General features: G+C 44.6%; 1 protein-coding gene across 6 annotated transcripts in view; it reads right to left on the reverse strand.

Annotated features, from left to right (window-relative positions):
• Window positions 1-25161, reverse strand: part of LOC121599641 (nyctalopin-like) — a 90171-nt gene that overhangs the window by 34707 nt on the left and 30303 nt on the right. For all 6 annotated transcript variants that reach the window (XM_041927613.1, XM_041927612.1, XM_041927615.1 and 3 more), the window contains exon 4: window positions 15810-16251. The gene's annotated coding sequence lies outside the window, so the exon portion shown is untranslated. The remainder of the gene's footprint in view (window positions 1-15809; window positions 16252-25161) is intronic.

A 25161-nucleotide genomic window follows, 5' to 3' on the forward strand; every position in this document is an offset into this window, starting at 1 on the left:
ATGATGACATCAAACCTTTGCTGACGACGGTTATGATTCCGGAAATATGGAGCATGGTGCACAGCACACACACACACGGTTTTATCGTTCTGCCCGAGACGATTGCACCCTCATGCGGCCGGAAGTCGATTGGAAATGGCAGTGGTAAACAAAGCGACGGCAAAACCCATCCTTTCCGGGGCCGGGGTTCCGGGGCGATGGTTTTATTTGTTTCCAAATCATAACAAAAAACACCACGGCCGGACAGAAAAGACGGACAACCGGCTTTTTTGTTTGTCTCTACACGAGCCCGTTTTGATTCGAGCAATCGGATCGGACGCGGGCCCGATTGATGGGTGAGTGCAAAACTGTAAGCGCTCGCCTGATACTCGGAAATTACCGATGGGGTTGGGTTTTATGTGCGTGCAGTTATGATCCTCAATCATGCTGACAGTAGCCGAACGAGCCGTGTGGATGTGAACAGCAGGGGCAGTGGGATTTAAGAACCCGAACTAATCGGCCCGCGTTACAGCGGGGCGCAACGGATTGATTGTGTGTTTTAGTGCACTTGGACAACTATCATTTCGGGCCGTCCTCCGGTACGCAGGTCGATTATTGTCATGGGAACTCTTACTTCTTGGTTGTGCGGGGTGCTATTAATTGATTCGACAGGCAGGACGGAATGCAGGACGATTTAACGAAGTCAATAAATGATGTGTGTATGTGTATGATCGGATGAGAACGTTTTGTGATGGATACGTGACAGTAAAATGTTGATTATTCAAATGGATGCAACGGATGTGATGTGACTTTTATAAGGAAGCTGTGATTAATTGGTAGGGTTCTTGGGAGAGTGGTTCGAATGAATGTTAGGCAAACATGGGTGACTCATTTTAGGAGCAGTAAAGATGCTTCAGAGATATTATTTCGTCTTGCTGAACCAAATTGACATGAATATTGTTAGCCGTTAAGAAGGGTCTAGGACTATGCTTATGAATTAGTTCAGCTTTGCTATTACCATGCAGAATTCAAGAAGAATTATAACAATTCTTCATACTATTTTATAAACGTTTATTTTGAAACCATTTTGTTAAAACATTTTAATGGAAACGCGCATGTTGAACTATTCATTTGAAAGAAATTCCAATACTGGGGTCCTTTCCGTTTTAAGTTCGTAGGCTGAAATTTCAGCCTGTCAGCTGTTTGCATTGTATAGCAGTTTTCGAGCAGCTATCAAAGTGAGTATAATATACAGATGAGCTTATCCCAAGGTGTATGAATTTAGAAGGCTGATTTTAATTGCTTCTGCTTCTGAATGAAGATTTTAAGAGTGTTTTGTGTATTCGTCAAGCATCCAGAAAGCTTGTTTGAACAAAAATGTTCACCCATCCTGTCAAAAAGTGATATTCAAATTTGGTTATAAAAAACATGCTATGAGACCTACCTGAACTACATTCACTTTGATTCTGGACTCCATCATCAGATCTCTTTAATACACCTTGGGATAAATATAAATATCACCTTGTTTTGCCATTTTTCGAGCAGGTACTCGAATCTATTTCTAGCTTTGAGGCTGGAATAATCTAGACTGAAAATAGCAGGCTAGTTTTTTGTGTGGTTTTGTATGGAGTGTTTACATGATTTCAGTCTCCAACTGTCAAACTCCATACAAAAAACTAACTAGAATCGTTAAGGGCCCAATTCTAGATTCCTTTTCTCCAGTACATCATCAAATTCTGAATAGATGTATATGCTTTAACCTACACTAAATTCTGAAAAAAATGATACATTCTGAGGATCTAGACGGACTTCTTGTTCAATGTCTGTATAATAACTCTTATAGATACATAAGAGTACTTACAGTGTGTATTGATTATAATCGATTAAACATATTTGAAGAGGTAAACGAACCCAATCGGCCATAGGCCTCCACACAATTAAGTCAATAATTAATAATAATGATTCAAGTCAAGTCCATAATTTTAATTCAAGATTTCTGAGATAATAAGCGACAAAGACGACATAAGAGCTAGCCATATCGTTTTAAAAAATATACACATCAGTTCTTCATAATCTCATATCAGAAAACAGGTATCCATCTATTTTAGAATAGATATGAAATTCCAGCTTTGACTCTACAGGCAATGAAGTTATTCCTTATCGAAACCCTAATCAAAAATGTACCCTTGAGGAGCAACTGTACCTTTGATGTTTTGTCGTGTGCACAATGACCTGAGAATAATGTAACTGAACCTGACATCCAACGCAGAGACTTCATACTTAAACAGATATAAGTCATCAAACTATTCCTCCCACTCCCATGTTGAGCGTGATACTTCGTCAAAAACACATCTTCAAACGACAATAAACAGCCAAAATCACCGATCAATCCATTCGACTCGATTCCGGCCCCGGGCAGCGGAAAGACGATCCGACTCATCCACCTTGATTTGCAATTCAATCACAGTCACCCCGGCCAGTCAAAAGAACCACTTCACTCAGCTACTTTTGTGGCAGTATCATCATCGTCGTCATCGTCGTCGTCCGTCCGTCCACAATCCGATATTTAAATCAACCATACACAGGGCCGTGACCGATCGCACAGACGGACAGTATTCTCGTGTCGACTGCTTTTTGAATAATCAATTTAAGGGACGCGCGTCTTGCGCACAATCCGTCCGCCTTTAACCTTTTCCCAGCCCGGCACGGCCCGACCGTTGCGAAACCGTCGTCCCGACCGCACTTCACCAAGGGCAACGGACCAATCGCGGTTATGATTTGTGTGTGTGTGCGTACGCGAACCCGTAGCCGATTTTAATTTCACGCACATTAGCCACGGTCAAAAGAGCGATCCGATCCCGTACCGTAGTAGAAGTTCACCAACCTTGAGCGAAGCAACGGACCGGTGGTGGTCGGTGAATGAATGATCCGTCCCAGCCGGTCGGTTTTCGGTAAATACTGCACTGCAATGGTGAGTGCACTCACCGCTCGTGCAGTCGGCGTGCAGTTGCATCGATGCAAAACCTCATCTGGAGGGCTCTAACACGAGAATAAACCAAAAGAGAGAGAAAGAGAGAGAGAACAAACCTGTTCTGGCTTGCATCATCAGCCCTTACCGGTAGCAAAATGCTTCGGAAATTGTAAGTGAAAAATGAAAGCACATCATGAATATAAATTGCAACTGTTTTTGGGGGGGCGAGAGCTGCTCAACTTTCGGGATGCCACCGAACGGGCTGCAGCAGAATATTCACCATCACCGGGTAAATCTCACCGAAACCACCCACCCGTTCCAGGTGGTGGAAGCATTTTTTGTCTGGTTTACTTTTCCTTACCCAAAGGAGCATTAGCACAGGACGGTTGCCTTACGGCTCCCAAGAAAGCAAGCACGTAAGCGTCCCAAGAGAGGGAAAGGTTTTCTCTGTGCAAAGAGGGAGGGATGGTGCAGAATTTTTGCAGAAATGCGTCCCTCCTTCCCTGTCCTCCTACCCCTGTACAAGTAATTTTTGGGGCGATTTTTCCTTTCCACGCAAATGCCCTCCGGCTTCCGTTCCACGCCGAGGCAAAACAAAAATGAACAATCGTGGTGGCCGGTGGCCGGCGGCCGGTGGTGAAGGAAATTTGTTTCATTTTTCCTATCAACTTTTTATTAAGCGTAAAATAAACCGGCATTAGGACTTGGCTCTCGGGGCGCGGTGCCGCTTTTGCCAAGCTGTTGTACGAAGCACAGCGTGCGCGGGTGGGGAAAAGGACAACGAAAGGCAACTTTACCCTGCCGCCTTCGCCGAAAAGTGAAGTAAATTAGATTGAAACGAATGAGCCCAACTGAACGTCATCATCGGTCGTCATGGTGGTCCATTCTTTAATGAAATGCTGGTTAGTAGTGGCACACAACAAAAAAACCCCGTAAACTTCTACCATACTCTAGCATCACTGCTTCAGGACACTGCCGACTCACTCCTTTTCAGTGCGTTCAACGTTGCACCACACCCGAACGCTGTGAAGTTGTCAGTTTTTTTAAAAAAGGGAAACATTTAATTTTATTCGAGCAAAATTAAAAATTATGTTGAGGTAAGCAGATTTCGGCCGTAAAGCAGTGGCGAAAGTTCGCTTGCAATGTACTGACTATTATCTGTGCGCTTCATCTTTTCAAACCTTGGCTGGCTGTTTGCAGTGGCGATTGTGCATTATGAAGGTTTAAAATTTTATCGTGCTTCTTTTTTTTGCTATACTTTTGCTTCCGAGTGAACATTTCCATTTGCAACAATTTTCAGTTCTTTCATCGTTTTTTTTGGCGACAGACTCAACAGCACAATTTTTTTTTTCTTTCACTTCTTTTGGCGCTTTCAAAATGTTTGCTGCCGAAAAATCTATCAACCTTGCGATCCGGAAGGCCCCGCAATTGTGTCCAAGGCAACGCGGCAATCGCTTTAGCCGAGCAATCCGAGCGAGCTACTAATTTATTTCAAGTATTGCATTATGAAAAGTTGCCTTTTCGTTTAACGGGCAACGTTGGCTGCCCTTTGACGAACTGAAGTTCCGACCACGGGCGCCCCCTAGCTGCCTCCTTTAATTGCATTTTATTATGCTGACGATGAAGGTTCTTCTACTCCCGGGGATTGCGATGTTTTTTGAGAAGCGACTGTTATCGGTTCATTCGACGGAAGAAATGGCCCGTGGTTTTTGATGTGCTTGATAAGTTGCATTAGCGTTTGCTGTGTGAGAGTGACGTGGGTTTATTAGACGGAGCAACAAATCAAATCAATCAAAAGAATGTTACAATCAAAGAACTTTCGTAATGTTTGTGTGTTGTGTATTTTACTTGAATTAATTGAAATGTATGAATTTGATACACGAGCCCTCGAACGAAAAGGATCCAAAATAACAGCATTATTAACGTAAGTTTACAAAAATTCATCCTCAAATCAAAATAGTAACTACAGAACAGAAATATACAAGTTGAATGTTTGTGATTCAATCAATACTGATGCCATTGTAACTGCTTACGATCAACTAGACCTGATGGCGGATGTGATAACGCATGGAATTGGAACAAATCCGTCCCTAGTTCGAACCTTGAACCGGTGACTTTTGACGTTCAGTGGAAACAGACTTTTATTAAATTCAACTGGAATTGGTCTTTCACCGAAAGTCAAAGATGTAAATTATTCTTAGAAAAGAGAGATTCCACACTCGACCAACGGCTTCTTTAACAAAACAATAGTAACATTCGGCACAAATTACTCAGAAAACAAATTTAAAACCCTTTTCTGTAAAAGCTATAATTTCAGCATGGTTGAAAAAAACATGTTTTGCTCTAAATTTCTAACCCCAATTAAAAAAAAATAGTACATCATTAAACGCAAACGGGGGCCCCCCGTGAAAACTTTCTTTAAAACTTTCCAACGAAAATCACCACCGATTGGGCATACAATTATACACCATGGATAATACACTTTACCGAACCTCGCTACTCCAAACGGGGAGGGGGGGGGGGGGCTCCCTTCATAAAGACCCACATTAGCCCTCGCTTGCCACATTGGCCATATCCTTTCGAGGCTTGCGCCGTTTGTTCATCGAGTGTGTAAATGTTCGGGCGCGCATAATTCATTGTTATTAAAAATATAATTTTCCCTCCGCAAAGTGCCTTCACCGGGGATGGGCGAAAAAGGGTGTTTCTTTGTTCGCGAGCCCTTGCAGGAGTGTAAAACACAAAAAAAAAACACACACACTCACGCCCATTTTTTGAGCTGTTGCACATTTATCATAAACGTGTGGCGGCGATGGTGGAATTGAAACCGTTTCAACAAGCGAACCGGGGTGACGGGTGAACCGACACGCGACCGTCTCGTCCCGGGCGCTGGGGCGAAAGGCTTACTATCGCGTGCAGCCGAAAATTGTGCTGCGATTTACGATGTATGACGTGTGTGTGTGTGTGTGTGTGTGTTTGTGTTTGATGGGGTTATTTTACTAGGAAAAATAAACCCTCCATCTCCCTTCGCTAGTCGTTAGGACCAACCGAGTAACGTGAAGTGAAGGAATGCTCATCAAAGCGTGCTAGTAACATTCAATTGTACCCAGCACGGATTGATCCCGTACCGTTAAGCGGTAATGGTTGGAAATTATGATTTGCTCGGCTTTATTGTCTGACCGGATTGAACCAACACACACACACACACACACGTGCTTCGCGTCTAATTGTGGGTCAATTTTGAGTGGTAAATTTTATATAAGCAAAAGGAAAATGCGATGCATCATCAAACAGTGTACCCTTTTGCACGCGTATCGTACTGCTCATTAACGGTGGTAAAAAAAAAGCTTCCATTGTTAGCTGTGTTAGCTCTCTCTTTAGAGCAGTAAATCGTTCCATCGTTCCAAGTGGAAATAAATACGCGCCGTATGCGCATTCTTTACGCCCATTTCGTGACAATCTTTCGGTACGATCAGTTCGTTTTGTGTGTGTGTGTGTGTGTGTGTGTGTATGTGATGTCCTTTCCCCCCTCAGCGAACCCCCTCACCCGCGAATGTAATGAAGTAATTATGTGTTAATGTACGGGTTTCGTGATGGGTAATTTAAATAAATTAAAACCACTCCGAAAATTCGTCGTGGAATTCGGTGTGTGTTGGGAAGCGGCGGGAAATGAGTGGGAAGGGAACCCGAACACACGTAAAGTCGTGCTGCAGTGGAGAGAAAAAAACAGGGCACATCAAAGCACACATACACACACACACACACGTGGAACCAAACCAAACGGATCTAGTCGTTGTCCTGCCAAGCAAATGCACTAATTGCTGGCAGGATTTTCCACGCGCTCACTCCCAATTGTAGATTTATGGGTAGGGAAAGCGCTGTGCCTTTGCGTTCGTGTACACGCCACCAGGAGCCTCCATTGGGCGGCTTTTTTTTGTTTTTGGTTTTGTGGATGTGTTGTTTCGTGTAACTATTTCGCTGCCACTTTTCTCCGCTCATAACTTTGCCCCTTTTCCAATCACGATAATGGTGGGTAAGTAATGCCTTTTCTGTCCTCTCCCTCCGCTCCTTAACACGCAGCGAGCCATTTTGCAGCCCTTCAGCGGGAGTGTAATGGATGTGTAGAGATTGTTTTTTTTTGCTCTTTGCTGCTCTCATGTTGGGAGTGCTTGTGGCCTGCAAGTAGTGTTACTTTTATTCTATTTATTTATTTCTTTTTCACCCTTCATATTTTTGCTGAACAATTTTCCGCACCACACTGCGGGCCCGCACCGTTGCACCGCGGACTTGGGGGTAATCAATCTTGCTCTGCTGCTGGCAGACGGCAGACCTTCCCCTAACACTGGCACTGGCGGGCTAATGAATTCACCTTGCCCGTAGCGAACGCAAGGGGTACAATTAAGTAATTTTATTCCGCTTTTCCAACCGTTAATCACGCAGGTATTGTAGTAAGCCGGCCGAAACAGGGCTGAAGCGCTTGTTTCGCCTTTTCCACGACCTCGTACATCAAACTTCGCTGGCGCGTTCTTAAGTGTGTCGGATCGATATCATCGGTAGCGGCACACTGGTGGACTAATATTTGACATAAAAATTATAACCGTTCCGGCGGGGTCAATCAGCGACCGGAATGGTTTTACGCTGTAAAACCGCGTGTAATAGTGTGCTGTAAAAGCTTTCCGTTTTGATCGTGTGTGTGTGTGTAGAAGTGTTCTTTACCGAAGTACAGCTCCAAGAACGGCGGCGGCATTATTGATTGAGTTATAAATTTAATCATGTTTTCGCCCGTCCAGTCCTGTCGAGCGGTTGAGATTGTGTAAGGGTGGCACCGGTTACCGCGATTGATTTAGTGTGTGTGTGTTTAACCTCGATGAAATCGGTTATTAGAAAGCATAAAGCAGTGAAGCAGCAGTTCGTTTGAAGGACGAAAGGACCTAAAAGGTAAGTGAGGTGATTAAAAAAGTGGAGTGGTAGTTACTAGCTTTTCACAATTGAATAATCCAAAACATAATAAATCATTCATTTTCTCACACTTGGATGAAGCCCAAATAAAAAATATACCACTTCATGCAAAACTAAAAAACATCTTTGGGGTCCTTTCCGTTTTAAGTTCGTACGCTGAAATTTCAGCCTGTCAGCCGTTTGCTTTGTATAGCCGTTTTCGAGCAGCTATCATAGTGGGTATAACATACAGGTGAGCTTATCCCAAGGTGTATGAATTTAGAAGGCTGATTTTTATCGCTTCTGCTTCTGAATGAAGATTTTAAGAGTGTTTTGTGTATTCGTCAAGCCTCCAGCAAGCTTGTTTGAACAATAGTTTTCACCCATCCTGCCAAAAAGTGACGTTAAAATTTAGTTAAAAAAAATGCTATGAAACCACCCAGACTACATACACTTCTAGATTCAACCACCTGATCTCTTTCATGTACCTTGAGATAAATGTAAACATCACCTTGTTTTGCCATTATTTCGAGCAGGTACTCGAATTTATTTCTAGCTTTGAGGCTAGAATACAGGGTTTTCCACGATTTATTGGTCAACTCCCATCAATTTTTGGTGATTTCCCATATTTTTTTGGTTCGTTCCCAGGATTTTTTGGTCGTTTCCCAGAATTTTTTGGTCCAATTGTATTGATATCCAATTGAAAAATACCAAAAAAAAATATGGGAGCAATCCAAAAATCTATGGGATACGACCACAAAATCATGGGAACTAACCAATAAACCGTGGGAAGTCCTGTAATCTAGACTGAAAATTTCAAGCTAGTTTTGAGTATGGTTTTGTATGGAGTGTTTACATGATTTTAGCCTAAAAAAACTGATTAGAATTGTGAAGGGTCCTTTTATGCCATGAAAAAAATGTAAATCAAAGCAGAGCATATTTAGAACATATTTTAAAACAACTCATTATCTCGCTATGATTTGCCAAAAGAATCATAAAAAATTTCCATAAAAACATAATTCCAGAAATTACGTTTGTATCTCCAATCAAACTTAAAGTTTATGTATTAAACTTAATACCCGCACAGATTTCAGCAAATTGTATTTCATTAAACTTTATTAATACCGGTTTCGGGACGTTAGTTTCGAGCGTCGCTACAAAAGCTCGTTCAAAGTGCGCTCCCCTCCAAATCTAGCCCGTGTGCAGATAAAAAGTACCCGTAGTGCAGCCCAATTGTATGTTGAAAGGGTTTTTCCCTCTCTCTTTCTCTCATTCATTTTCTCCAAAACTGGGTAAATTGATTTTTTTGCGCCCCTCAACTCGCCCATCCCAATGTGCACTGTCGCTCGCACAAATGTTGACTATCCACTTGTGCATGAATTTAAAGTGGCAGTAGAAGTGGAAATGATCATCATCCACACCACCACCACCACCGGGGAGCAGTGGTAGGGCAGGGCTCTCGGTGCAGAGAGCCTTCGTGGAACGAAAGTGCATCTCACTGCATTTCCAAAACAAAACAGTCACACACACACACAAAAAACCCCAGACGGAAGCTTGCAATTGCCACGATAAAGCTCCATTGCTGCTCGGTACGGCCCGGCACCAAGTGAAGTTGAGTGAGCAAGTGCAAACCGGAATGCGAACTGGAAAGCAAAGAAGAGAATGCGAAGGCCAAGTAGTGAGCAAAAAATCGCCCCAAAACGAGGATCACTTGCTGCGGTGCACTGGCCACAGGGGAACCTTCCCGTCCGGACCCCAGGAAATTGGGCACAATTTTCATATTTGAAATCGCACGCTCGGCTCTTGCGAAGCGATAAAATTTAAAGCACTTTCGCATTACCCTTGCGGTGGACGGGGTTTTGTTGAGATTTTTGCATTTTCCTGCCTTTCCATTCGCCTTTGTTGCACCAAGACGACGAGGCCAAATTCGTTCTCACAAAATTCGGGCCTTCCTTGTGTGTTTGTTAAGCTCTGCAAAAATGTGCTGCCATCGGGCGACATTGCAATTCCACGCTGCAGCCTCCAGTGCTAACTGGTTGAAATTGAGCTTGGTTTTCCCTTTTTTTTTTTGGAGTAAGTAGACATTGTGGCACCAAGACACACAGAGCTTGTAGTGCTGGTGTTTCTTTCCGGACCTGCACACTAATAGCTCACACCGAAACAACCATCTAACAGTAGGAAGATTGCTTCCTAACAGCCCTTAAAGCACTAGTTATGTTTCCTTTCTCAGCTTTATAACTTTCCACAACACATTTATTCCAATTTTGGTAGCCATTTTTTCTTTCAAAATCGTTCCGGACTCGAGCCCCGTACCGGATGGTAGGCTCGTAAAAGCGAAAAACGGGTCAACGAACTTCCGGAAGGCACTCACATTGCGTGTACACTGTGTCAGCAGCAGCAGCCCCAACACCAACTAATGCTGATCGAATGTTGGTAGTAAATTATGGATCGTTTGCAAAAGGAAAGGAAAGCCGAGCTAAAAAGGCAAAACAAATTGCTTACGCTCGTGCCGCTTCGTGGCCCTATCGGGTGAGTTTGCATATCGAGAAGAAGCAACCAATCGTTCTTTTTTCTGCCTGCACTGTACACAGTTTGCTGTACCTTACTGTACCGCCACGTGGCTGACAGTGTGCGTGGCCCACGTGGAAAAGCTCCAGCACCATCTTTCATCGGTAAATTATTGGGGGGGGTTTACCTTCAGACAGGTCCAAATTAATCACAAACGATCGATTCCAACCGAGCTGGACCGGCAAACACCGGTCCTCACGGTCGATTTCGTTCGCAAACCAAACGGCCCTTCGGGGGGCTAAGAAATTAGTAAACGAAATGGAATTTGGCTAAGGCATGTGACTTCCCAATGTTTCGTTCCTTTCGGAACGAATTCTTTCTCCCGGGGCGGCAAATCCCTGTGGTTTCGCGTTCACTCTCCTCAGCAAACAAAAAAATAAAACAACGCCATGGGCTAATCCTTGAATATCGTGCGTCACGCAACATAGCGTTCGAAAGCGGAGTAAGCGCAGGCAGCGGAATGGAATGGCGCCAATCGGGGAAAGGAACGCACCAGCACAAGGCGACTCACCTGCGACGTTGGCCAATTTGAGCCAATTTTCACCACTTTTCATCCAGATGGAAAGGAACATTTCATTCCTTGGCTCTTTCCCTCGCTTTTGCGTAGCCGAAAAGCGAACAAATGAGGAACGACAAATGAGTCACAAAAACAACAAAGGTGAGTTATGCCGGCGAATGTGACATCGAGTTTTCCGCAGCACAATTAGAACGGTTTGATACACCAGAAGGGGAAAAAGAGAGAGCTTTCCACCACAAAGTTGTACTCATTAGCAAAGGAACACGCGCGTGAGGATTCAAGCCAAAGGGGGGAAAAATGGCAGTGCGTATGCCTCACACAGCAGTGCGTGTTTGGATTCGATTTTTTCCGGTCCCCGCACGATTCCTTTTTGCGTGTTTATGTTTTGGATGTGGTTGTAAATGTCACTGGTAAAAAGAAATATATTAACCTCTGTCCCGTTGATGGGTTGACGAGTTAGCGAGCATCGTTTTGGAAGTAGTTTTGGGGAAGCATAGGAAGCCTTTCCAAACCGTGTAACGGTCAGTGAGATGATTTTCCAGTTTTCGAATTGGAGCAGAACAAACGGGTAGCTTTCACAAAAGCCCATTGGAATCGATCCCGAGCAGCTTGCGGAGCTGCTGGTAAAGTATATTTAGACCACTCCGAGCGAAAGATTGATCAGCCGTAAGCCCCCTATCAGTTGACATCCGTGGCAGCGAAGCAAACCAGCGTAGAAATGCTCGAGAACGGCATCAATATTCTTCCCCGGTACTCGTGTTTGCTTTCCAGTACGATTCCAACGATGAGGAAGTTCGCGTGATTTCAATTTCAGACAAGAGAGTGCACCCGATCCACACGTTCCGTTCCATCCCGCAACAGAGCAAACAGATGATGCCGGAGCAAATTGCATCCCGCGGTTTGATTGGTAATGGTATGAAGCTTTATCGCTTTACCAGCCAAGCTTCCTGAGCTTGCGGTGAAAATTGTGTGGAGTTGTTATAACTCTTATTTTTAATGGAAATAGCTCACCAATAATCAAGCTGTTTGATTGTTTCCTTTCGCGAATCCTTTTAAAAACCAAAACCGGAAGCTTGGACCAACTCCTTGAGCTCCCGTGAACAACAGTCGAGCGGCGGGTTGTGTGTGTTTTATTTTCTGTCTGATCGAACAGGGCAATAAGCAACACGCTTCCGTATGTCCGTCCGACAGTTATCCCGTGTGTCTGTCTGGCTAGTTTTCTACCCTCCCCTCACTCTCCCCAACCGCTAATCTTCTTAGCGCAATGGAGCGAAAATTCCCCCCGAACCCGATTAGAAACAACCAGATGGTTCCGCGCGAAAACTGTGCGAAACAAAGCGAAGCGTTCGATCGTCGGGCTGCCCCGCAGTACGATTTATTGCCACCACACGGAAAAGTGCAATGAAAAATTTTCACTTTTATTGAAGCTAACAAATAAAACGCAGCGTGTAAAAACAGTGGGAAAGAGTTAACCACTTCCCACTGCTGCAAAAGCGCTTCGCGAACGCGGAAAAAGCGCTCTGTACATCAGAGTTGTACAATCGAACGAAATAAATACATCATCTGGTCGAGCTCTCGAGGTTTTGGCGCTTGCTTTCGTTTCTGCCCGCATCGAAGCGTGGCGAAACAGTTTTCCGCAGTACCTCCCCGTGGTGGAAAATTCGAGACAATACACACATAGACACACAACAACACGGGTGCGTTTTTCGCACCGTTCCATCGCCGTCCCCAGCCGTCCTTCCGAGTGCCGGGCCGGGGTTTTTGCGCTACAATAAAAATTACCAATAAATTTTTATTACCTTCCTGCCAAACCGAGTGCCAGCTGAGACCCGTTTCGGTGAAGCGCCCTTTCCCTTTCTCGCGTTGCGTTGCGGCACCTTGCAGCACCACGCGCACGCGTATCCTCTGTTCTTCTTCCCCCATCGTTCAGCACCGGCTAGTGCTACTGTGTGCCCTTTTTTAGTAGGTAAAACACAAGGGGGAAAGCCACCTAGAAAACCCAACAAAAAAACTGGCATTGAGGGAAGGGAAGGACCCATTCTTCAATTCAAAAAAGGGAAGCTCACCTACATCCCCCCTCCCCGGGTTTGGTGGATGAGAAACGTGTGTACTTTCACCTTCGTCATTTCTCTTTGGGAGTTGCGCCGTCCTCCACCCTCCTGCTCAGGGGGGAGTGTCATACGGTCGTCGTGCTTTTGGGAAGGATATTACCTTCCCTCACATTAAAAAACAGGGAAAAAGGGTCAGTAAAAGAAGAAAAAAAAAACCTTTCGAATGGGTTTCGGGAAAAGTGAAACCGACATTAAGCGAGGTTTTCCGTTCAAAAAGAAAAAACAGGTTCAATTCAACCCCCTCAGGCAAGGCAGAAGGTCTTTACAGAGGGGTAAGAAAAATGTTCACTTTTTCACAGCTAAGCTGTGCGTGCGTGTGTGTGTGTGTGTGTGTGTGTGTTTGTGTGTGTGTGGGCTGTAGTTTACCTTTTTAAGCTCTGCTGCAGGTAAGAGACGTCGGGTAGGAGAACCGTTGTTCATTAAATTGATTTATACAGTAAGATTTTAACGCTTTTCCCTTCCTCGCTTTTTCTTTTCAATTTGGCTTGTTTTGGTCTATGTTGCTAAGGGACCAAACAGGGACCCATTATTTTGGGGGGGGGGGGAATGCAATGCAGAGCATGTAGTAAAGACACACAAAATAGTCGTATGACTTAATGTTTGTGCATTCAACATGCACGGAAATGGGCAGGTGAAATCGGAAGTCCGCACAGACAAGCAGCTAAAGTGACATAATAATAATGCTTAATGGTTTACTTACAGTGAAACGCTCAGCTGAAGTGGAAAAGAGGTAGGACAAAAGATTAAAAGATTAAGTAACTGTACGGAGGTTGGCACACATGGCTATGATTATCCAATAAGCGTTTCCGGGTTAAGGTTTGTTTTTCTTATCAGAAATTATATAAGGAATTTTTATAAGAAAAAACGCTTCAAAATCCAATTATTGCACACATAGTATTGTATAGCACTGTAGTGTTTTATAGGCAAAAAAAGAGACGTTTGAAATGCAAAATGGGCATTCACTCATTCTTTCGCTGGAATCAATTACCAAATATGAAAATGTGGAATAAAAAGCTCCTCTAAAAAAGGGGGGAAAGGAACAAAGGAAACCTTCCTATTAACCATTACCAGCATGAGCTGGAGCTGGTTAACTGTAATGCATCAGACAAAACAAAGACATTGGCAGAACAAAAAAAAAACAGAAAGAAAAAAAAACCGTCAGGATTAAAGGGACAGGAAGCGGGAAAAGCTTATCTGCATGGATTGTTGACTGTTTGCGCATTTGTTTTTTGTTCTGCTCTGCTTTGCTTTCTCCTTCCTCCCAGCAATGCTATTTTTAACACAAAAACACTCTCATTCTCCCTGCTAGGCATGTCAATTTTCACTTGTTTTGTGTTCCGGTTCAGTTTTTTTCTTCTTCTGTTATTCTTTCCCCCACCCGCCACACGATATTGTTTTGCATAAAAGCTTTCCCTTTCTTTTTACACCTTCGTTTGGCTGTGTGCGCACGGGGAAAAGTTTTCCCTGCTTGGCTGGCTGGTGATATCCGCAGCCCGTAATGGAAGCCGTAGGCGTCTGGGCCAAATGCTTTAATAGGAATTAAAAAGTTCACCGCTACAGACAATGCTACTTAGTGCGTTCGTCGCCTGGTAATCCCTGGACGCTTTTTGGTCGGTTGCTCTGTTTATTTTTGTACCACACGTGAAGCTTCTATTGGTTATTTTTGTTTAATTTTGTTTATTTGTTTACAGCTTTTGGGCTTACTTAAACTAAAATGATTTCTTTTTCGTATAATTTAAAATACGAAACATTAAACCATTTTTGAAAATTAATGAAATTAGTCAAAAAATAATTTAAAAAATTGCTTTTCACTCCCTGAAAAAAAAACACGCCTTCCCATGGACTCGCTATTGCTGCACGCAATACATAATTCATGCCAGCTCGCGAACCGCAAGCCCCGGCTGCCCTTAGTCGACCGAACTAAATCAATCCACCTCTGTGTTTCGTCCCAATATCCTCCTTCCAAAGCCATCGTAAGAGCAGCATTTTTCCCACCGTAGTGCAGATATCGCACCGTAATTAATACTCTCAACCGTTTTTCCGCCGATAACCGGCGAGCACCCACCCTCATCCCCAACCCATCCCAAAGTGGCCCGGGTCAATATTTCAACACAGGCAGGCATTGGACAGGTTAGTAATTTAGTAATAAAAAAAGGTTAAATTTTAACTGCCAAAGCATGACCATTCTAAGCACAGCCCGACCCTGAGGAGGGTGCGCCCTGAAAAGAAAATGGCAACCCCCATTTCATTCCGGGACGGGAAGGAATGAACTTCAATTTTGCAAGCCCATAGGATACTGTTTTAAAGGTTGAATAATTAATTCGCAGCGATGAGGGGCGTTTGTCGACCTTCTGGAACGAACACGATTAATGCCAACCAGCGGTGCCTTCACCTGTGTGTGCGCAATCGTTTGCGCTTAAACTATGGTCGCGACAAAATGGCCCCCGAGTGCGCGAGTGATTTTCAATAATTAATTAAGCAATTATTCTTTCTGCAACCGATCGCTAGCGTACCTTAACGTAACCCACGCGACATTAGCGCACGTGAAGAGGGTGGAGCTGTAGTAGCAAAATAAAAGAACGGGCAGGTTGTGCGTTAACGCTTTCGAGGACTTATTTTGCATCAGGGAAAATAGGTAACGGAAACCCCCGAAACGTGTCCCCTAGTTCACAGGGGTTGCAGTGTGTTTGTGTGCTGGGCTATAACCATTTCTAATACGCTAACTTACCTTGATCACGCGCATCGATTGCTTCGCCTCCCCACGCGGAGGTTCCGTCGTGCCGTTCTTATTGGGGGCAGTATGGGTTTTCGTCGACTACCAGTTTACAGCCTGCAGCAGCAGCAGCAGCGTAATTTATTTATTACCGAACGTGGTGGCACTGCTTAGAAGCATTTAGTGCCGCCGGTTGCGCACTCATTATTCACCGAAATTTACACTCGCGTTGTCAAAGTTTTCCTCGCGGGCTCTTTTTCTCTCTCTCTCTCTCTTCACCACCGGACACTTTTGTGCAGCGAACTGCTTCGAGTTGCTTATTGCTTGGAGTTTTTTTTTATTTTATTTTATTTTTTATTATTACTAAACCACCACCTCCACCGGCTTCCACTTATTTGTTTTGCACCTTTCACCGCTTCGCATCGAGCTCGCCGAGGTAATCGAAAAGTTACACGTCCTGAAAAGTGGAAAGTAAATGAAAAGTTCGTTAATATACTTCTTCGCATTTTGTTTTGCTGGTGGGGCACGTTTTTGCTTTTTGTCTTCGTTTTTGTGTTGCTTTGGTTTATGCTGAAATTCTCATTTCATTAAGGGTGGCCGGCTGGTGGTGTTTCTTTCTCCGTGCTTGTTAATGCGGGATGCTGGTACTCCGGCGCTAGGCGGCCGACGAGAGTAATGAAGCAACGCCTCCCTGCCTCCCCGTGTGCCACGGAATGTGCCTGTGCTAAGGAACTCAAATTTTAAGGAAAAAACCTTTACGCTTTTCTTTTGCGAACCAATTTTTCACAACCGACTGCGACTGCAAGTGAGTGTTCCATTTTGAGGCATGGAAATGGGTTGGAATGTTTCCAGCTTTCAAAAAAACAGGGAAGTGAACGTGCAGTGTGGAGTTGGGCGTGTGGGCAAAAACAGGCACATGCAAATGGTAAATAGTTTGAAATCTTTCATATATACACACACACCCATTAACATGGCACGTACATACACAGAGATGAGAAAAAGGCAGGCCCGCAAGGGGCTGGTTTCCTTTCATTTCCGATGCAATCCATCGTTTACAGGTACGTGCTGTTTCGGAAATGTTTAGCAAATGAATTTTGTGTTGTTGCGTCCTTTTCTTTCTCTCTCTCTCTCTCTCTGTAGCACAAACTGTGCCCAATACCACCGTGTAGTGGAGTGGAAAAGTATTGCTAATTGGATTTTTTGTTCTCTCCCTTGCTTCCCATTTCCTCGTGGCACTTTGTTGGAAGGAAAATTTATCACTTGTCAGCTGAGGAAGGTTCCTTCCTCGCCCTCTTCACTCTGGGACGCAGGAATTTATGGAGGATAATCAACATTTAACGAACGATCGGACCAATCGGGCTAAAACCGTGGGATTATCCATAGCGAAACGTGACGTGACGTGAGCAAATCAAACGATTGACAACGTTTTGCCGGCAGCCCGGATCCAGTGGTTTAGTGTTTCCATCGACTGTAATCAATGAAGCTTAGTGTTTGTGGGGGGTTAGTGGAATTAAATGCAATGAAGCTTCGGTTGAACGTAAAAAAAGGTCAAAACGGCCAACTGCAAACAGTACGTTAGTCGTTTTTGGCGAGGAACTTTCTGTTTTTGAGATGGATTTTTCCCGCTTCTTTTGGACTGAAAACCGAGACAAATCCACTCGAAAACTCCACCGGCCACTTGCGTCTGCGAGAAATCATTAAGCGTTAACTTGTAGCCAGTCTCGGTGCAGTTACTTCCTTGCTGCTGCTCCTTTCCAGTTCTACGAAATTGAAATAAAGCAAGAGAAAAACAGGCAGGAATTTGCGTACCAAAAAAAAGCAAAGTGCCCGGGAAAACAAATTGCACCCAACACAACGAGCAAAGTAATAACTCGGGAAGCTCTTGAACTTTTGCACAAATGATTGCAGCACAACAAACTACGCTCAAAACGCTTCTCCGCTGCGCAAACAACTGCGAAAAGTGCCGGGTGGAAAATGAGGAAAAAGCTCCAAACTTTTGCACCCAAAGCAGCACGAACACTCACTCGGAACTTTGGCAGGATAATAATAATACACTCAAACTCCGGGCTGTATCATTTCAGCGTTGCCACAGCCATGAACAGAAAAAAAAACTGGAAAACGCGAGAGCGGGGAAAAACCACACTCATCGCCGGCACACACCCTTTTGCGTCCCGAAGGAATACGAAACCGAAATGGTTGATATGGGAAATTGGTTTTAATTTTTCATCACACTGATAATAATAACAATTATTGCGCTCATGATTGTGCCAAACCGGTCCGTCCCGGTCCAGCCAGTTGCTGCTTACGATTATACCTGCTGCTGCTGCCGTGTGGTAAATTTATTATACAATCCTCTTTCCCCTCAATCAGCCAGGGCAGGACGCGGGCAGAAAGGGATATAATGTGATGTCTTCTTTTTTTTGCTTCACTCTCCCTCTATATGTGTGTTTGTACGTTTGTGTGCTTTTACTCCTACGCCAAGGCCTTTTTAAACTTGTGGACTTGAAAAAAATACGAGGCAAAAACTGGACGAAATTGCAGCCCCGAGATAAAAGGTTTTCATTAAAAATTCATCAATGTGGACTTCGGGTCTCGACTTCTTTTTTGTATATTTTTCCGCCCCCTTGTTACCTTTTTTAAAGAGGTTCGAAAGTGTGTTCCCTTTTTTGCTGTGTTTGCGTGTCCATTTTGTAAGTCTTGAAAGATAGAAATTCAAATGCAGCTTTGGTGAAGGTTTTTTGGGTTACAATTGCTTCCTCTCCATTTATTCTGCTTGTCTAACTCAAGCAAAGACAAACAACAAAAATGAGCAAAACATCGTTCGACCACTTAATCTAGGCACTTTAAGGGCTCGCTGATTGCACTGCTTGCCTAAGCATATAGAACTGCTTCAGCAAACAACAACACAAACCGACGACGGTACATGACAACAAACAAATCTGATCACTTATCTTAACTGGCTAATTACTGACGTCGTTTAGATTAGCGACCGCACCGACCACACTCGGACCCGAACCGGATCGCGCACTGTGCTGCCAAGAATATTTGGAAATATTCGCGTTCCCTCCACACACATATACACAAACACACACACACACACACACACAAACACACACACACGGGGCACGCTTGTTGGAGGTTGCAAGAAAAATATCTTTAATTAGCCAAACTCCCCCAGCAGACCACGCCAAACAGGGCTGGGCAGGAAAGTAAATATCAATTTATCTGCTAATGGACATCGCTTAATCAATTACAGCGTTCTGTGTGCTGCAGCGAGCAACACCCGGCTCCATGCTCCATGCTCCAAAGTCCAAGAAGAAGAAGAAGAAGGACAAAAAAGGAAACCACCGCACACAGGGTCGACCGACATTTCGGCTGAGGCTTAGTATTAGTTTTGCCTTGCCATATCGATGTCCACTTTATCCCCTTGTTCGTGCTTGCACCCGGGGGTTTGGGGATCGAAATTCGACTGACCCAGCGAAAGCGGAAGAACTGTGCATCTCGGTATCTTTGTACTGGTCGGGTGCTTTTTGCTCATCGATTGCTTCACATTAAAGCGATTCCGGGAGTTTCTCTCTCTCTCTCTCTCTCTCTCGCTATCCCTCGGAGTGGAGCAGATTAAACGACACGAAAGGACACGCGGCTGGAACTGTGGCAGGACCTGAATGGGGCAAAAGAAAAAAAATGCCGAGCCACCACACCGAGAACGCTATGACTTTATCCTCGGCGCTTCGGCCGCTTGCTTAACGATGATGATGATGGCGATCATTTATTCCGTTGATTTGCACCAATCAATAAAACCCACTTTCGTAACCGCGCTTCAGGTTGGCGGGTTGGGAGTTTCGTGCTTTATTTTGCTGCCCAGCCTGTTCGACCTCTACACTTCCTGGTTTGGTTTTTTCCTCGTTTTTCTCTCTCTCTTTTTTGCCCTTCGGCCTTCGGTGAAGAAAAGTTAGCCGTAGCATTACGCCCTGGGCATGGTTGTAATAGGTTCGCCCGGGCGTTCTGGGTGTACGATTGATTGAACCGTTTGAAAATGGCTTACAGCTGCAATTTACATCGCATCGTTTGCATTTTTCATGACTTATTGGGGGGAAAGGAAAGTTAACCTGCGGATTGGAAGGACCTACGCCGGGCCGCTCGGTGGTTGCTCGCCCGTGGCACTATGGACACTGGTTGCTTTGCCTGGGGGTAAATGGCTAGGTGAAAAACTACCCCACTGGATGGCTAAATGGTGAACGGTTTCGCGGAACCAGAAAAAATGGGTATAATTTTGTGGTTTGCGTCGGTGGCAAGGATGGAGAGAAGGGAAGAGACCAAACATCGAGCTGTTTAAAAAGGTTTATTTACATGAATGTTGTTGAATTTTGCATGAATGAAGAGGGGTTTTGGAAGAATGTTTCATTTTATTTCTTCATTCCTTTTTTCTTATTCTTCCTTTTTTTATTTTTTTAATGTTACAAAGTCACTCAGCATATTCTGACGTAGCTAAATAATCAATTTCTCCATATATAAAACGGCCACCCCGCTCCAGACGAGATTTCGATTGCTGTCCTTCTCTGTGCGAGCAAGTCCACTTACAAATACTACCATCAAGCCGTGACTAATGCACCACGCAAAACTCGTACTTAAAAAACATAGAGCAACACGATGCAAGTAAACAGCAGGGATATTGAAGATTTATTCTCTCCTTGTTTTCCCCAAGTCATCTCCCCAAAGATACAATATTGTTTCCTTTTCTTTGAAGGACTAAACCATTTGTCGTCGCCAACACGCCGCACACAAAAGAAAACGTGCCCAATTTTGCCATCAATTCCCGTCGAAGCCACATCTTCATCCCCCTGTAAGCACTGTAAGTCCATAATTCGTTTTTTTTGTTCTCCTCCTTCCTGAAAAACCGACCATTACCAGGGGATGTCAAACAGTGCTCGTTAGATTGATGATGTGTCAAAAGTGGAAAATTCCCTTTCCAGTTTTTAAGGTGCAATTTGAAAAAAAGCGAACACACACACACACATAGAGCAAGGTCCTTTTATCACCCGCACCGATCATCGATACTACGGCTCAAGGAACAGCCGTTGGGTGCAATATATTACTTTAAAGCAACAGTAAAAAAAAGTTTCAAAAACCTCCCACCACAACGGCCTTGTCGTATTGGGGGGACGGGTTTGGCTACTGTTGGATAAAATAATGGCCAACGCACAAAAGGGCAATACAACGCTTTCCAGTAGCAACCACTTGCTCTGTTGTGCCGTTTTTTCTCCTTTTGTTCCATTCTTCGCTGGTTTTCGCGGCCTGTATCGCGCAAGAATGATGAGTCACGTTAGAAAATTTATCTAAATTGGGAAACAGAGCAAACCAGACCAGAAGTTGGTGGCGATAGTAAGCAGTACCTGGCCGAATCGGAGCGGAGGTTGTGTGGGAATGTCTGCACACCCTTGTGCGGTCCACAAAAGAAAAGCGGCCCATGGGAAAGCGGAACAAATGGTACAAATGGATGACAGGCGGGAAATAAAACGGAGTAGCACAGGAAACGTTCCAGCTAATCGGAAATGGTGACTATTTTTTGGGGAGCCTTTCCACGAGGCTTACCGGCTCGTTAACGAAGCGACTTTTAGACAATGATCAATCAAAATGCTTTCCTTTGAAGCGTGAAGGTTTACTTTTAAGCTTTTTGGAATGTGCAAAATGAGTCCAGTTAGTAATCAAAACTCGCACGTCCTTCATCAATGCTTTGGAGAGTGAAGAAGAGGATACATTATTTCCTTCTATTTGCTCAGATTTAATGTGCGTCTCTTGGCTGTGATCGTATCTCATTTGTTTCACACCCACTTTGGCCCCGTACCGAGTCGTGTGCGGATATCCTACCAATTTCCAGCTCCCCACCAAACGCCACCAAAACGCAAGGAAATTTGCCTTCCCCGAAGCAGAAGGAACAGCAAGGAACCGGCTGATAGTGTCTCGTAACGGTCTAAACGTCCATTAAAGCGACGCTCGTTTTCTGCCCTCGGCTGAGCGGAGTGTTTGTGTGTGTGTGCATTAGTGATAGCACCCACTCGTGCCAGCAACCATTCCCGTTGACGATTATGTTGAGTCATTATTATCAATTTCCAAAGCGATTACGATTATGATCTTTCTTCTTCGATTTTTTGGCCAACAGCGACGCTTCGGTGCTCCCATTTGCAGCCGGCGCATCGGAAATGATTCCACACCGTCGTCCTAGGGGCCGGAGGAGAGAAGCTCATCAGCCTCGAGCCCGAGTCATGATGCTGCCGAAAGCTTTTCATACCGTGTTCACACCATTCCATTCCCCGGAAGCGGCTAGGGCTTGCGCCGGAAGCTTGCGTGTGAAAAATGCTTCGATCGCGCCAAGGGCAGCCAGGAAGTGTGAAAATGTATTGTCATGAGCAGTCATTTTCCCCCGATTGGGTTTTCTCCCTATCAAACGGGGGAGAGCTGTTAGCTAATGGGCGATGGGAAGTTTGCCATTTGCCTGGGAGCAGAGCATGCCAGTAAATGAAGAGGTTAAAAACCGCAAGCCTCAGACCCCCTTTCGGACCTTCGCCATTTGCTCCGAGGGGACTGTCCTAACAGGCGAAATGGTTGAAGGACTCTTTGACAGTTCGTTTAGCGTGACAAATTCCGTAATCGAAAAAAAAACGGAAGCAAGCAAGCGGACCTAAGCAGAGCGACTGATGGGATGATCGTTTGCGGGCTAAGCGAAACAATCATAAATAATGGAGCCGCTGGGCTGGGCTGACTTTGCGATGAGACAGTTCGATTTGCGGTGACAATGGATCAATGGGTGGACCCAGACCGATCTAGTTTTGCGGGCGGAAGTAATGAAGGAACTCCCGGCGTGATAATGTCGTTCGACATCATTAGTTGCGGTCGCTGACGGAACGATTGCATGACTTTCGGATTATTCCTTCGACGGGGAAGTAATCGGAACTAATCCAGAGAAAATATTGGTTTTTTGACATTTAGGTCAGCGTGAGGAGTGGGCCAGTTTCATGAAGAAGGTTATGGTGTTCTCTTGGAATAAGAAAGAGACTGTAATCTAATAACAAATCTGTCTCATTTACATTTGGATTTGAAAATGTCTTTTAATTTGAAAGTTTTGACATTGCAATGTCATCTGCAACAACACATGTCCATCGTTGTTTTAAATAGAATAACTTTCAGTATATTCTATTTCTATTCAGATCTCTACTGGCTTTTGAGCTGCAGTTTCAATAATTTCAAGTTAAAGTTACTTTCAATATGGTGCATTGTTTTATCTACACTAACTTCCGTTTCTTTTCTTCCGAAAACAATACTTCCTTCCATTTGCTACAGGCGGTTCCGGCTCATTTTAGCTCACCAGCTTCTTGCTTTCTTCAATTTGTCTTCGTTTGCTTCACTGCTAGCAATTGTCCACGGATGTACCGAGCGCGCGGGAAGGAGTCGAGACTAATATTCAAACTTTTTCCATCCACTGTTACCATTGTACAATGGCAGTTTCTCGACTTTCTACTTTTCCCAAGCGCCATTCTATTACTCCGACGCGTCGGAGATGTCAACGAATTTGACGAGGGTCTGGCAGGGCGGAAGCGCGTGCATTCGCGCCTATAAATATCGATTTCTTCGGCAAAATAGCAACACTAACCTCGTGGACGCGCACCAACATGCCACGAAAGCGGAAAATGAGTTTCAAGATCGCTTTTCTTTTATCTTTCGATATGTTTCCTCATTCAGAGGAAAAGAAAATAAAAACAAATCAACTTAGTTGTCGGAAAAGTGTAATGAAAATGCTAACTGAAAGACGGAATCGTTCCCGGTCGGTGTTGGGCAGTTAATGCACATCCGGAACAAAAGGAAAAGGAAAATTACAGTTTCTCCAAGCGATTAGATGATTCGATTGCGATTGGATTGTGATTATCTCGAGCACGACACGGGCTGAAGCCGCTTGTCTCAAGTGTGATTTCGTGCCTCGTCGAGGATGGAAGACGATTTATGACTCCGATCAAGACAAGCGATGCGAGAAGCTCAGCGCAGCCTAGCTAGCCGATTAATCCACTCCGCTTATGCTACGTCTCTCGGTCCCGCGTGTAGCACACGATGCAACGAGTGCAATTTCTTACCAATCAAACTCGTGTGAGCGCACATCATCGCTTCGGCCCGGGCCCAGGTCCGATGATTTGCCGCGATGCGATTGTGATCGAACCCTTGGCGGCAGAGATGGCAGAAATTGTTGCAAACGGCCCTCCCCCGTCGGTGCTTAATGCAATAAACGCTGCATCCATTATGGTGCTTTGGCGTAAGGGCAACGATTGACCCTAGCCGAGAGCCGACCTAGCCGACGACGCTCTTGACGCATTCTTCCCCCGGTTTGGTGCTGTGTGATGGGTAAAATGTGTGTTCCGTTCCCGAACAAACCCCCCTCTGCATTAACAACCTTTTCTTGTACGGACTGCACCACGGCACCGCATGCACTGCAGTTCATAAATCATACGAGCGAATCTCACCTCCGGGCGGCCGCCCGACTCCTCGCTTGTGCCTCGGCTTGTGCGTGCCACTCTTGGGAGAAACAACGGCAACGGATCGATCAAAACAAGCGAACAAGCTGCAGACCGAGCCGGGATGCAATTGCATTTACGTTGCGAGCGAGTGCACAGCGAGCGTCGGGGTTATTAACTGCCGATACCCGTCAGGTTGCGCCCGATGCGTTTTCGATTGCATTACGGGCGTCAATCAAACCCGGGCTGATGGATGGATGGATGTGCGCATGTGTGGCTTGAGCGTGTGCGTGTTAGCGCCAGCCATTTCGCAGCCAGCCACTAATGCAGCTGAAAGGGTACCGATGCACGGGTGGATGCATTTTAACTTCACAAGCCCGCTGTCGCTGTGATCGATGAAACTGTTTTGGCATTGATTTTAAGCGGTTGAAGCTGGAGCTTTTTTATGTTGGGGTTGTTTAGAAGAGAGTGTTCAAGCATTACTTTAACAAGTGTAAGTATTATTTTATTCTAAAAGTAAGTCTTCTAAATGCTCAGCCGGTCTCTTAAACTCAAATGTTTGGCTCCTCGTTAATTTTCTACACCAGCGGTCGGCAAACTTTTGAGGCAAAGGGCCTACTTTAGTAAATGATCGAGTGCCGCGGGCCAGGTGAATGCGGCATAACATTTTAATCTTTTAGAAACCCTTTAGGAATTATTGTTGTTTTTCTGTAATTGTATCATCCAAGTATGGTTCAAAATTAATGATACCTACTTTAAAAACAAATTCTAATCTTAAACCATTTGAGAATCGGCAATAGATGGCTGAGAAAAATGTGATCAGTCAAAAAATAACAAAATGGGATCAATATCGCTTCTTGAAGATCCCA

This window comes from Anopheles merus, chromosome 3L (assembly GCF_017562075.2).
Source record: "Anopheles merus strain MAF chromosome 3L, AmerM5.1, whole genome shotgun sequence".
Lineage (NCBI taxonomy): Eukaryota > Metazoa > Arthropoda > Insecta > Diptera > Culicidae > Anopheles > Anopheles merus.